Here is a 15738-nt window from a genome sequence, read left to right on the forward strand (position 1 = left end):
TGTCATTGATTACCCCCCTGTCATTGATCACACCCCTGTAAAGCTCTATTCAGATGTCCGCATGATTTTTACGGATCCACTGATAGATGGATCGGATCCGCAAAACGCATACGGACGTCTGAATGGAGCCTTACAGGGGCGTGATCAATGACTGTGGTGATCACCCCATATAGACTCCCTGATCACCCCCCTGTCATTGATTACACCCCTGTCATTGATCACCCCCCTGTAAAGCTCCATTCAGATGTCCGCATGATTTTTACGGATCCACTGATAGATGGATCGGTACCGCAAAACGCATACGGACGTCTGAATGGAGCCTTACAGGGGCGTGATCAATGACTGTGGTGATCACCCCATATAGACTCCCTGATCACCCCCCTGTCATTGATTACCCCCCTGTCATTGATCAACCCCCTGTAAAGCTCCATTCAGATGTCCACATGATTTTTACGGATCCACTGATAGATGGATCGGATCCGCAAAACGCATACGGACGTCTGAATGGAGCCTTACAGGGGCGTGATCAATGACTGTGGTGATCACCCCATATAGACTCCCTGATCACCCCCCTGTCATTGATTACACCCCTGTCATTGATCAACCCCCTGTAAAGCTCCATTCAGATGTCCGCATGATTTTTACGGATCCACTGATAGATGGATCGGATCCGCAAAACGCATACGGATGTCTGAATGGAGCCTTACAGGGGCGTGATCAATGACTGTGGTGATCACCCCATATAGACTCCCTGATCACCCCCCTGTCATTGATTACCCCCCTGTCATTGATCACCCCCCTGTAAAGCTCCATTCAGATGTCCGCATGATTTTTACGGATCCACTGATAGATGGATCGGATCCGCAAAACACATACAGGCGTCTCCCTGGAGCCTTCCAGGGGGGGTGATCACCCCATATAGACTCCCTGATCACCCCCCCTGTCATTGATCACCCCCCCGTCAGGCTGCATTCAGATGTCCGTATGATTTTTACGGATCCACGGATACATGGATCGGATCCGCAAAACACATACGGACATCTGAATGGAGCCTTACAGGGGGGTGATCAATGACAGGGGGGTGATCAATGACAGGGGGGTGATCAATGACAGGGGGGTGATCACCCCATATAGACCCTCTGATCACCCCCCTGTCATTGATCACCCCCCTGTCATTGATCACCCCCCTGTAAGGCTCCATTCAGACATTTTTTTGGCCCAAGTTAGCGGAATTATTATTTTTTTTTCTTACAAAGTCTCATATTCCACTAACTTGTGTCAAAAAATAAAATCTCACATGAACTCACCATACCCCTCACGGAATCCAAATGCGTAAATTTTTTTAGACATTTATATTCCAGACTTCTTCTCACGCTTTAGGGCCCCTAGAATGCCAGGGCAGTATAAATACCCCACATGTGACCCCATTTCGGAAAGAAGACACCCCAAGGTATTCCGTGAGGGGCATATTGAGTCCATGAAAGATTGAAATTTTTGTCCCAAGTTAGCGGAAAGGGAGACTTTGTGAGAAAAAAATAAAAAATATCAATTTCCGCTAACTTGTGCCAAAAAAAAAAAATTCTATGAACTCGCCATACCCCTCTATGAATACCTTGGGGTGTCTTCTTTCCAAAATGGGGTCACATGTGGGGTATTTATACTGCCCTGGCATTCTAGGGGCCCCAAAGCGTGAGAAGAAGTCTGGTATCCAAATGTCTAAAAATGCCCTCCTAAAAGGATTTTGGGCACCTTTGCGCATCTAGGCTGCAAAAAAGTGTCACACATCTGGTATCGCCGTACTCAGTAGAAGTTGGGGAATGTGTTTTGGGGTGTCATTTTACATATACCCATGCTGGGTGAGAGAAATATCTTGGTCAAATGCCAACTTTGTATAAAAAAATGGGAAAAGTTGTCTTTTGCCAAGATATTTCTCTCACCCAGCATGGGTATATGTAAAATGACACCCCAAAACACATTGCCCAACTTCTCCTGAATACGGCGATACCACATGTGTGACACTTTTTTGCAGCCTAGGTGGGCAAAGGGGCCCACATTCCAAAAAGCACCTTTAGGATTTCACAGGTCATTTACCTACTTACCACACATTAGGGCCCCTGGAAAATGCCAGGGCAGTATAACTACCCAACAAGTGACCCCATTTTGGAAAGAAGACACCCCAAGGTATTCCGTGAGGGGCATGGCGAGTTCCTAGAATTTTATATTTTTTGTCACAAGTTAGTGGAAAATGATGATTTTTTTTTTTTCTTACAAAGTCTCATATTCCACTAACTTGTGACAAAAAATAAAAACTTCCATGAACTCACTATGCCCATCAGCGAATACCTTGGGGTGTCTTCTTTCCAAAATGGGGTCACTTGTGGGGTAGTTAGACTGCCCTGGCATTCTAGGGGCCCATATGTGTGGTAAGGAGTTTGAAATCAAATTCTGTAAAAAATGACCAGTGAAATCCGAAAGGTGCCCTTTGGAATATGGGCCCCTTTGCCCACCTAGGCTGCAAAAAAGTGTCACACATCTGGTATCTCCGTATTCAGGAGAAGTTGGGGAATGTGTTTTGGGGTGTCATTTTACATATACCCATGCTGGGTGAGAGAAATATGTTGGCAAAAGACAACTTTTACCATTTTTTTTATACAAAGTTGTCTTTTGCCAAGATATTTCTCTCACCCAGCATGGGTATATGTAAAATTACACCTCAAAACACATTCCCCAACTTCTCCTGAATACGGAGATACCACATGTGTGACACTTTTTTGCAGCCTAGGTGGGCAAAGGGGCCCATATTCCAAAGAGCACCTTTCGGATTTCACTGGCCATTTTTTACAGAATTTGATTTCAAACTCCTTACCACACATTTGGGCCCCTAGAATGCCAGGGCAGTATAACTACCCCACAAGTGACCCCATTTTGGAAAGAAGACATCCCAAGGTATTCGCTGATGGGCATAGTGAGTTCATGGAAGTTTTTATTTTTTGTCACAAGTTAGTGGAAAATTATGATTTTTTTAAATTTTATTTTTTTTCTTACAAAGACTCATATTCCACTAACTTGTGACAAAAAATAAAAACTTCCATGAACTCACTATGCCCATCAGCGAATACCTTGGGGTGTCTTCTTTCCAAAATGGGGTCACTTGTGGGGTAGTTATACTGCCCTGGCATTCTAGGGGCCCAAATGTGTGGTAAGGAGTTTGAAATCAAATTCTGTAAAAAATGACCAGTGAAATCCGAAAGGTGCTCTTTGGAATATGGGCCCCTTTGCCCACCTAGGCTGCAAAAAAGTGTCACACATCTGGTATCTCCGTATTCAGGAGAAGTTGGGGAATGTGTTTTGGGGTGTCATTTTACATATACCCATGCTGGGTGAGAGAAATATCTTGGCAAAAGACAACTTTTCCCATTTTTTTATACAAAGTTGTCTTTTGCCAAGATATTTCTCTCACCCAGCATGGGTATATGTAAAATGACACCCCAAAACACATTCCCCAACTTCTCCTGAATACGGAGATACCACATGTGTGACACTTTTTTGCAGCCTAGGTGGGCAAAGGGGCCCACATTCCAAAGAGCACCTTTCGGATTTCACCAGCCATTTTTTACAGAATTTGATTTCAAACTCCTTACCACACATTTGGGCCCCTAGAATGCCAGGGCAGTATAACTACCCCACAAGTGACCCCATTTTGGAAAGAAGACATCCCAAGGTATTCGCTGATGGGCATAGTGAGTTCATGGAAGTTTTTATTTTTTGTCACAAGTTAGTGGAATATGAGACTTTGTAAGAAAAAAAAATAATAAAAAAAAATCATCATTTTCCGCTAACTTGTGACAAAAAATAAAAAGTTCTATGAACTCACTATGCCCATCAGCGAATACCTTAGGGTGTCTACTTTCCGAAATGGGGTCATTTGTGGGGTGTTTGTACTGTCTGGCCATTGTAAAACCTCAGGAAACATGACAGGTGCTCAGAAAGTCAGAGCTCCTTCAAAAAGCGGAAATTCACATTTTTGTACCATAGTTTGTAAACGCTATAACTTTTACCCAAACCATTTTTTTTTTACCCAAACATTTTTTTTTTATCAAAGACATGTAGAACAATAAACCTGTGGTCCTTAAGTGGTTAAAGGCTTCCGTTTTGACATTCGTTTTATGGATTCCGTTATTTTCTGTTATAACCATGGTCTAACGGAAAGCCATAACGGAATCCATAACGCAGATGTGAACCCACCCTTATCAGTTATCCCTTGCTTCAGGCAGTTCTGCAGCTCACAAGCTGCTGAACTGGCTTTGCCGCTCCTGTCAGCCCCCCCTGCAAACACAGCGGGACAAGAGGGTTAATATCTCCTCTGTCCTTCTGCAGAGATCTGTACCAGACACCTAGATCACAGCAGTAGGACAGATGCGTTACCAATCCTCCTTCCACTCGTGCACAGCCCTGTCAGCAGGAGAATAGCAGACGGCTCCTCTCTTTGCCGGCAGGGCTGTACAGCGTTCCCTCTGTCTGACTAATGAAACCCTATGGACACATTTAGCGTGTACGTCTGGAGGTTCCCTGACGTACATGCTAAACATAGAAAAAAAAACGTGATGATTAGTGTTGATCACGAATATTCGAATTGCAAATTTCTATCGTGAATATCGGCACTTCGAGAATTCACAAATATTTAGAATATAGTGATATATATTCGCAATTTCGAATATTCAAGATTTTTTTTAATTAGTACACATGATCCCTCCCTGCTTCTAGCTTGTGGGCCAATGAGAAGGCTGCAATATCTTTGACTTTAGGAGTAGTGTTGATTGCAAATTTTTGTACTGCGAATTTTCATACTGCGAATTTTTATCACGAATATTTCAATTGGCGATTTACGCAATCAAGAAAATAATGACTGAGATAACGAATTCTCAAATTCGCGAATATATGGCGAATATTCACCCAAATAGTCGCTAAATATCACGAATTCGAATATTGCCCCTGCCGCTCATCACTAGTTATGATAACCCACCTTTAGAAAGACTCACATATGTCCTGTCTGACTGAGGGGGATACATTTAGGCTCAACATTTGAGATTTGGCTGTATTGATCTTATACTAAAATATATCTATCCAAAGTTTTATCTATACGCTACCAATGTTCAATGTGTGGTAAATTGTTTTTCCATACAAGAATGCTGATGTCACCATTTCCCTACATTTCCCATTAATCCCTTCTAAGTTACCTTATGGGGTATATGTTTATTTCCATAAATGCTCTGAAGGACACAGGGCTGGCCTTAAAGGGGTTGTCCGGATTCAGAGCTGAACCTGGACATATCCCCATTTTCACCCAGGTAGCCCCTCTTAGATGAGTATTGGAGCATTTAATGCTGCTATGCTCTCCTTTCTGGAGATCCGTTGACGTACCGGGCTCTCCATGGGTAAAGCTAGACGGAGGCTTCCGCCTAGCAGTGAGTCTGGTGATGTCACCGTCACTAATGGGCGGGCATTAGCACTGCCCTAGCCTGTAAAACAGCGCTAAAGCCCACCCATCCGCACAGGGCAAGGGAGAGCATTGGAGCATGAAATGCTCCAATGCTCATATCTGAGGGCCTGCCTGGGTGAAAATGGCAATATGTCCAGGTTCAGTTCTGAACCCAGACAACCCCTTTAAGGTTGTATTAGACACCCAGATGCTTCTAGCAATTGTCAGGAGGGAATTATTATTTAGGTTGTTGAGGATTTTGATGTGGCTATAAATGTTATTAAAGTTTTAATATAATAGTGGCTAGTAATTTGGAATATTTTTTTGACCAGAACAACTGGCAAGTTGTTATACAGACCTTCCTCTTCATCTACGGAGTGTTGACATGGCCAGCTTCACGATTTTCATGGGAACAGGGGAGCTGGGTCTGTGCCACATTTACCCAGGGGTGGTGCCTTGCATTCTATGTCTGCAGCAGCCTGCACTCGAAGGAGTCCTTCAGCTTGGCAGATATTCAGGGCAGTTTCTTGGCAATATGGCCTACAGAGCGAACATCAAAAAAGCACCCCCACATATAGAATGCAAGTGCAGGAATTTGACCCTGTTTTAAAGAATAAGGTGATACACTGCTGGAGGGGACCACACACTAGCTATGAGCTCCACCCTCGAGAACTAGGAAAGCTGAGTGACAACCTATAATCCATCCCAAGAATTGAGAAAGCTGAGTGACAACCTATAACTCCCCCAAGGCTATTCTCACGCCGCTGTCATAGGCTCTGTACTAAGCATCTGTCAGCAGTTCCTTCACATTTGACAGAGATTAGCGCAGCATGCAGCACTAATCTTCCAGTCAAACAGACAGACACCACATTAGGACTAGTGATGAGCGAAGCGAGCTTGAGATGTTACATTCAAAATCGCTTCATTCAAAACTTCGGATTTTGAATGTCTATGGGAATCATAACGCATCCGTCTGGTTCATCTCTGTATGGTAATAAAATGTATGGGCTCCGATGAGCCGAAGTTAGTTATTCACAAAGTTGCACGTGACTTTGTTGAATAACTTCAGTAATTAATTTTTAAAGTGGAAAACCACTGATGGATCTCTGTACAGTATTAATCCAATTAGGGCCCAGGATAGATGACTATTATTATTTAAATTGCATTCCATGCTACCAAACATACAAGAGCATACAGCACCACATACCTATTATATCCAGTGATGTCTTCTTTGATGTAGACATTCTCTTTCCTCATCTTCTCCATTCGGATCCATCCTGCCACCCCCAATACTGTGCCCACTGTGCTCCCCAATACTATACTGCAGAAACAGATAATTCTACTGAAAATACTAGTACCACACAGATAGTGCCTCCTTCAATAATTATTGGCACATAATGCCCTCGGAAATAATTGTGCCCAGCAAATCTGACAGTAATAGTGCCTCAAACATAGTGTCCCCTAAAATAATTATGCTAAGCTAATACTGTGTGAGGGTGCCCCACACAGTAACAGTGCTTCCAAAAGTCCCACCAATAGTAATAATTCTTTTTCTGAGTGCACTTAGTGATAACAGTGCTCCTACAGTGCCCACAAAAGTAATAACGCCCCCCATTGTTCCCCAGAAGTAATAATAATGCTTTCATACTGCCCATACTAGTAATCATGTTCCCCATAATCCTCTTGTAGTAATAAAGCTTACCATAGTAGTACTAATTCCCTTTATAATGCTTGCCTCTACAAAAAATGCTCCCTTACAATGTAGTGCCAGTACAAAAGTGCCCCTTTAGAAAGTGTGCAAGTACAAATAGTACCCCATTATAATGTGTGCAAGTAGAAACAATGCCCCCTTAAACTGGAAATAACAGCGCTGTTCGAGTCATCAGCGGAAGCAGCACCTCTTTCAAGGTTGGGCATGGTCTCCTACCCCCTTAGAACTACATGACCTTTTGTATCTCATAAATCTTTCAATAATGTCAGATTTACATCTTCACTTCTGTTTCTTGCATGTGCTGATCTGAGGTGACTCTGCTTCTCAGATAAAAAGTTGTGCATTGAAGTTTCAAGTACGTCTCCAGGTCTATTACAAGCGACATTGTTGTGCAATATTTGATTTGTTGCTTGATACACGAGATAAAGTGAGAAGTAAATAAGGAAGCAGGTAAAATAAATTGGAACATGAAGGGAATTTATATCTGTAAGGTGCTGTTCACATCTATGTTCACATTCCATTATGTTTCACAAGACAATTTACAACCCTATTTTTCCCATTAATACAACAAACACCTCAGGAGAACACTTGCATGTCAGTGGGCCTAAGAGACCATTTACTCATATAGGTAATCTGTCTGTAAGGCCTCATGCACACGACCGTTGTTGTGGTCCGCATCCGAGCCGCATTTTTTGCGGCTCAGATGCGGACCCATTCACTTCAATGGGGCAGCAAAAGATGCGGACAGCACTCCGTGTGCTGTCCGCATCGGTTGCTCCGTTCCGTGGCCCCGCAAAAAAAATAGAACATGTCCTATTCTTGTCCGTTTTGCAGACAAGAATAGGCATTTCTACAACAGGCCACCTGTTCCGTTACGCAAATTGCGGAAGGCACACGGGTGGCTTCTATTTTTTGCAGATCCACGGTTTGCGGACCGCAAAAAAACGGAACGGTCGTGTGCATGAGTGCTTATAAGCACCCACTCACGATGCAAGTCAATCAGTGCTTGTCCCTTGCATTTATATGGAGCAATTATCATCTTGAATGATGGTTCATCCCTATACAAGCTTGAATTATTGTCAGCCACACATCCTCTGTTTACATCAGGGGTGGTGCTGCCTACAAATGATTTTTATGTCCTCATGAGATCAACCACAAATGTGCAAATGCTTTATTTTGCCGACATGTTTATTTGGGGCAATGATCAGAAACAAATGTTTGCATTAGGCTACATGCACATGAATGTTGTTTGTTTCCGTGACCGTTCCGTTTTTTTGCGGATAGGATGCGGACCCATTCATTTCAATGGGTCTGCAAAAAATGCGGACAGCACACCGTGTGCTGTCCACATCAGTAAGTCCGCAAAATAAAAAATAGAACATGCCCTATTCTTGTCTGTTTTAGGCATTGTTACAATGGATCCGCAAAAAAAGGATGGCATACGGATGTCATCCTGTTTTTTTTGCGGATCCACAATTTGCGGACCGTAAAACACATACGGTCGTGTGCATGTAGCCTTAAAGAGGACCTTTCACCGCTCCTGACAGTCCTGTTTTAATAGCTACATTACATGCATTCCCCATGTAATAACAGTTCTGGAGCATCTATTCTTATGGCTCTATGTTGTGCCATTCCTTTATTATTTCTACTAGAAGTTATGAATGGATTCCTAGCAGTCTGCAGTAAGGGTACAGAGGGGTGGTAACCAGTTGGGGGGGTGTACCTGCACAGTCTGACTCTATCCAATCAGTGCTGCCATTGTCAGACTGGTAGTAGCCTGTTTCTCAGATTGTTCTGAGGAACACATGCCCACAGCAGCAATACGTTGCAAGATTAATAATCACCCTGCATGCAAGTCAAGAAGATGGATCCCTGTGAAAGAGGATACGGTCTGGGCCGCCTCTGTGCCTAGAAATAATCTAAATAAAATAGGAGAGAAAAACAGAGAGAGAGGACAGCGCCTCATGTGTGGCACTGCTGACAATATTGATGTATATGCGTATAAAATTTGCTTACCAGAGGTTGCTGTGAGATAGTCACTACAGCTGTATAGGCTCTTGCTGGAGTATATCCCGACAAGCGGACGGGTGCTTGGCTGCAGCCGGGGTTCCTGCCTGCGCCCAAATACGTACGGGAGCTGGAGTAGAAATAAAGCTTGTGCCGGATAAAAAACGGATGAACCACTTCTGCGGGGGCGCTGCCAAGGATACCATATAGATGAAGCGTGTAGTTAAAATGGCTTTATTACGTCTACTGATGAAGGGGGTAATTCACCCCCGAAACACGTAGACGTAATAAAGCCATTTTAACTACACGCTTCATCTATATGGTATCCTTGGCAGCGCCCCCGCAGAAGAGGTTCATCCGTTTTTTATCCGGCACAAGCTTTAGAAATAATCTAAGCCACCCGATTTGTCTGTAGTAAACGGGTAGCCCAGTTTTTTTTATATGAATGCATAGGATGATTGAGATGTTATACACTGTCTGTCTGTAGTGAAGTGTCATGTACCACTTGTGACTAGGGGCCCACTCTGACTCCGGGGCCCCCCCGTTCAAGCCTGATACTACTGGTGAATGTAAGAAATGTTGTACTTTATCTTAGAGAAAAATGCTTCTTTGTTCCACAGCGTAACTGTGACATAAACAGTTATTGTCATTGGAGAACATTTACTAAAGGTTGTTGTTATTGTGGCATCAAAAAGATACAAATCATATTTGCACTATAATTTGCAACTTCTTCAGCTTCTCACCACTTTTTTTGAAGAGGTTTCCCACTGCCCACCTCATTTATTATAACTGGTGCCAGAGATGCAATTCATTTATTAAGAGGCATTTGTCTTTTAATGAAATAGGCACATCTTACTCCGGGCGATCAAGACTGATGTATAGGAAGGTCGGTCTTGATAAATATCCCCCCATTATGTTTTGTTTAATAAGAAATATTACATACAGCTAAAAACACTGCAGCTGTACTAGTTTAATCTGAAGCTGGCAGTACACAGTATTAGCTGTGCATGCTTACTTCATGAAGATAGAGGAATACCTTACTGCCAGACACCTCTCTGAAATCTGATGTGCCCAATCCTTCTCTCCATGTCTGCCATCTAAGTTTTGTAGATAGTTTGATGGCTGATCTTGCTGACGTTGGGAGGGGGGAGAGGATTGACTGCACTATAGTTCAGCTAGGCCCACAATATACCGATAGCTTCCTTCCCCTGATGAATCCTTAGAGATGTTAATAAGTTGGGAGAGAAGAGTCCAAGCAGCAGTTCCTGTATATCACGATCATCAGGGCATCAAGATACATTTTCTAAAATGTATTTATTCATTTTAAAAAATAGCGCAGTCATATTGTATGCCAACTGGTGGCATTTGTAAGACTGATCAGGATCCTGATCCGTCTTACAAATGCATTGAAATGCCGGATCTGTCTTTCCGGTGTCATCTGGAAAAACGGAACCAGCATTTATTTATTTACATTTTTTTGAATGCCAGAACCGGCACTAATACATTCCTATGGAAAATGCCGGATCTGGCATTCAGGCAAGTGTTCAGTTTTTTTGGCCAGAGATAAAACAGTAGCAAAAAGACTGAACTGAAGACATCCTGATGCATCCTGAACGGATTGCTCTCCATTCAGAATGCATGGGGACTCTATACTGGAAAAGAAAAACGCAAGTGTGAAAGTACCCTAATTGCAAACAAAGGCTTCTGTACCAAATATTAACACTGTTTTTCTCAGGTGTTCAAATACTTATGTTCAGCAGTGCAAGACAAATACATTCTTTAAAAATCATACAATGTGATTTTTCTGAATTTTTTTATTTTATTCTGTCTCTCAGAGTGGGGATGCACCTACAATGTGAATGTCAGACCCCTCCATGATTTCTAAGTGGGAGAACTTGCAAAATCACGGGGTGTTCAAATACTTCTGTTCCTTACTGTACATGACAACCTGAGGCTCAGGCTACACAGTGAAACAGTAATTTAGACAATGCATTCGGAAAGTCTTCAGACCCTTTCACTTTTTTTTGCATATTTTGTTATGTTACGGCCTTGTGCTAAAAAGAAAAGACAAAAATTTTTTAACAAATTTTCTCAAAAGGAAAAACTAAATATACCCCTGTGTATATAAGTTCTCCCCACTGGCAAACCATATCAGAGCAAAAACCAAGCCATCAGAGGAGAAACAATTATGATCTTACAAAAATGATGTAAAAGTGAAGATATATTCCTACAATTTATTTGAAAAAAATATATAATTAGCAAGATGTTCAGAAATAGCCTGTATAGCTATAAAATGAGGACTAGAATAATATAATACTACAATATCACAAGTAACTCATTTATAATATTACCAAATCTTTTATCAATTGCTCTACCAAACATCTAAAAAAAGCGCACATAAATCTGCACTATTGATCGCAGTTATGGTGCATTTTTGCAGTTTTTTTTGTGGATTTTCTGTTTATGTTAACAACCCCATTCAAGTCTGTGGGAAAAATGACTCTACATAAGGTGCAGAATTGCACAAACAATTGACATGTTGCAGATTTTGTATTGCAGATCAGTTTCCGTACTGAAGAAAAAAAACAAAGAGGGGCATTTACTAAGACCAGTCTTTTAGATGCCAGTCTTAATACCCCTTTGCACTGGCGGTAGCTGTGCCCAAGTTACGGCCTCTACATAACTTTGGTGTATCCATCGCCTCTCTAAATGTACACCAGCTCCTTTGCTTGCATAGATTTAGACCATTTCCACACAGTAAAATGTCCCCTTAGTGCCCCACTCAGAAGAATGTCCCCTTTTTTTTTTTTTTGAATATATTTTTATTTTCCAAAAAAGTAGTGTATAACAATCTTTCTATTTTATTATAACAAAGCAATATAGTAGGAAGAATGTCCCCTTAGTGCTGCCCTCATAGTGCCCCCTCACAATAATTCTGGCCCCTTAGTGACCCTCTTGCATTACTGTTGCCCCCATTAGTGCTCCCCTATAATAATTCTGCCTTCTTATTGCCCCCTTACAATATAGTGCAGCCCCCTTACAGTAGTGCTCCCCCCCTAGTGACCCCTTACATTAGTCTTGACCCCTTATAATAGTGAAGTCTCTGTAGTGTTCATAAATTAAAAAGTTGAATTAGTCTTACCGGTAATTCCTTTTTCGCGAATCCTCCATGACGGCACCTCTTACTTGGAGATTATCCTCCTCCTCCAGCCAGGTAGGGACAGGAAGGTTCAAAAGGGCCCGCCTCCTCACTTATCTTCAGTGTCTTCTGGACTGGACAGGCCCTAAACTTACACACTCATTCGTGACCTTCACCAGTTATTTATCCATTCTCTGTTATACATATTAAATCTCATACATATAACTCTAGACTAATTATTTAATTTTATAACTAGTCTTATTATTATTTTTTTTTATTTTTTATTTTTAAATTTTTTTGGGGGGAATATAAGCGGTGCCGTCATGGAGGATTCGCGAAAAAGGAATTACCGGTAAGACTAATTCAATTTTTCCCCTCCCCTCCATGACGGCACCTTACTTGGAGAACTAACAGATTAGTTAATTAGGGAGGGACAACTGCTTGTAAAACTTTCCTACCGTAGGATAGGTCTCTTTTAGAATCAACATCTATCCTATAGTGCTTTACAAAGGTATGGGGATTCGACCAGGTTGCTGCCCTACAGATCTGATCCAAGGAAGCGGATGCTTCTTCCGCCCATGAGGTCGAAACTGCCCTTGTAGAATGAGCCTTGATATTTACCGGGGGACGTTCCCCTATTGCTATGTAGGCTTCTGAGATAGCCGATTTTAACCAGCGTGAAATAGACGGTTTGGACGCTTTTAATCCTTTCCTACCCCCTAAGAATTGGACAAATAGGTTATTAGATTTTCTCCAGTTTTTAGTTTCAGATATATACTTCAGAACACACCTTCTGACATCCAAAGTGTGAAAAACCTCTTCTTTTTTAGATCTGGGATTTTCACAGAATGAAGGAAGAACCACCTCCTCCATCCTATGGAACTCCGAGACAACCTTAGGTAGAAAGAAATTGTCGAACCTTAGAATTATTCTGTCGTCTCTGATCGTCATGAAGGGTTTTTTAACCGAGAAAGCCTGTATCTCATTAACCCTACGTGCAGAGGTAATGGCCACTAGAAATACTGTTTTAAGGGTCAGATATCGGATATTTGCTGACTCTAAGGGCTCAAAGGGGGGTTTAGTGAGACCGGAGAGGACAGAGTTTAAATCCCACGGAGCGACCAGAGGTCTACTCCGGGGTCTGAGTCTGACGGTTCCCTTCATGAAGCGAATGATCCACGGATTAAGAGCTATTTTTTCGTCTAAATAGGCACTTAAAGCTGAAATTTGGACTCTAAGAGTGCTAGGTTTTAACCCTTTATTAAAACCTTCTTGAAGAAAATCTAGAATAGACAGAATACTCCCCACTGAGCTAGAAGTATTTTCTGAACACCAGGAAATATATCTATTCCAGATTTTGCGGTAAATTTTATTAGTGACATCTTTTTTGCCGGCTAGCATGGTATTAATTACTCTGTCCGATAAACCCTTAGATTTTAAGACTGCCCTTTCAGGATCCAAGCAGAGAGATGCAGACTTTGCGACTTTGGGTGGAAAACTGGCCCTTGACAGAGGAGGTCTTCCGACCAGGGTAGAATCCATGGATCCTCCTTGGACATCTTTGCCAGGAGAGGAAACCAGGATCTCCTCGGCCAGTTGGGAATAATTAGGATTACCTCGGCCCTCTCTTCTTTTATTTTCCTGAGAACCCTTGGAATCAGAGGCAGAGGTGGGAAACAGTATGCCAGTTGGAAATTCCAAGGAAGAGCTAGTGCATCTGTTCCTGCACTTCTCGGATACCATGGATCTAGGGAAAAATAAGTTGGTAATTTTGCATTTATTCTGTTTGCAAAGAGGTCTATTTGGGGAAGACCCCACCTTTGTGTTAAGGTCTGGAAAATTTCCTCTTTTAAACTCCACTCCCCCGGATCTAATTTCCTGCGGCTGAGGAAATCCGCTTGGATGTTTTGCGTCCCTTTTAGAAAAATCGCTGATAGGGAGAGGAGATTCTCCTCCGCCCACAAGAAAATCTTGTTGGCTAGGACTTGAAGTTGTTTGCTTTTTGTTCCTCCCTGGTGGTTTATATATGCAACCACCGTCTTGTTGTCGGACCTTATTTGTACGTTGGACCTCTTTAATTCTTCTGAGAAGTAACTCAGAGCCTCCCACACCCCCAAAAGTTCCCGGTGGTTTGATGAGTACCTCTTCTGGGATTGTGACCACTCCCCTTGGGCTGACACTGATTGGAGATGTGCTCCCCAGCCCCATAGACTGGCATCCGTGGTGAGGATCAACTGATCTCTCACTATCCAAGGAACTCCCCTCTGTAAATTCAAATTTGATTCCCACCATTTTAGTGAGGACCGAATGGGATCCGGAATTGTTATTAGACTGTCTAGAGAATCTTGTCTTCGGTTCCATATTTTTAACATGAACTTCTGAAGAGGACGGGAATGTATTTGCGCCCACTTCACTGCCGGGATACAAGCTGTAAAGGATCCTATCAGGGCCATCGTTTGTCTTATGGTGTGGGATCTTTGTTGCCTGAATTGTTTTACTTGGGATTGAATCTTTGTGATTTTTTCTGCTGGTAAAAAGCATTTTTGGCTCACCGAGTCTATGAGAATTCCCAAAAAAACTATTCTTTGTGTGGGAACTAAGTGGGATTTTTCCCGATTTAAAATCCAACCCAGTTCCTCCAGTCTGTCTATCGTTTTTGATAGATTGATCTCTAGGTCTTTCTGGGAATCCCCCACTATTAAAAGGTCGTCCAGGTATGGGACTATCATTATTTTTTCCCTCCTCAGAGGGGTTATTGCCTCTAGCATAATTTTTGTAAAAAGCCTGGGGGCCGTCGTTATCCCAAAGGGTAGAGCTTGAAACTGGAAATGTTTTAGATGCCCTTGGACCCATACCGCTATTCTCAAGAACGGTTGTGACCCTGGATGAATGGGTACGTGAAAATACGCATCTTTTAAATCTATGGATGCTAGAAACACCCCTTCTTGTAGAACTTTGACCGTGGTTCTTATAGATTCCATCCTGAATTTTTCGTACTTTATGGACCTGTTCAGGGCTTTCATATTTATGATGAGACGCATTTTCCCGTTTTTTTTTTTTACTAAGAACACCCTGGAATAACAGCCCAGACCGACTTGGTTCGTTGGTACCGGAACCAAGACGTTCATCTGAACTAGCAGTTCTATTTCTTGTTCCATGCAAAGCTGGAGATGTTCCAAGCTCTGAACTGGAGTCTGAACAAATAAAGAGGGGGGACTTTTGACAAAGGGAATACTGTAACCTCTGTGGAGGGTATTTAGTAACCAGTGGCTGCATGAGTATTTTTCCCAGCAATCCACAAATTTTCCCAGTCTTCCCCCCCACTGGGGCTCTGGCGTCATTTCTTGGAAGATTCCTCAGAACGGGGAGAGAACATAAAACCCTTCCCTTTCTGTCTTCCTG

Source organism: Bufo bufo, chromosome 4, assembly GCF_905171765.1.
Source record: "Bufo bufo chromosome 4, aBufBuf1.1, whole genome shotgun sequence".
Lineage (NCBI taxonomy): Eukaryota > Metazoa > Chordata > Amphibia > Anura > Bufonidae > Bufo > Bufo bufo.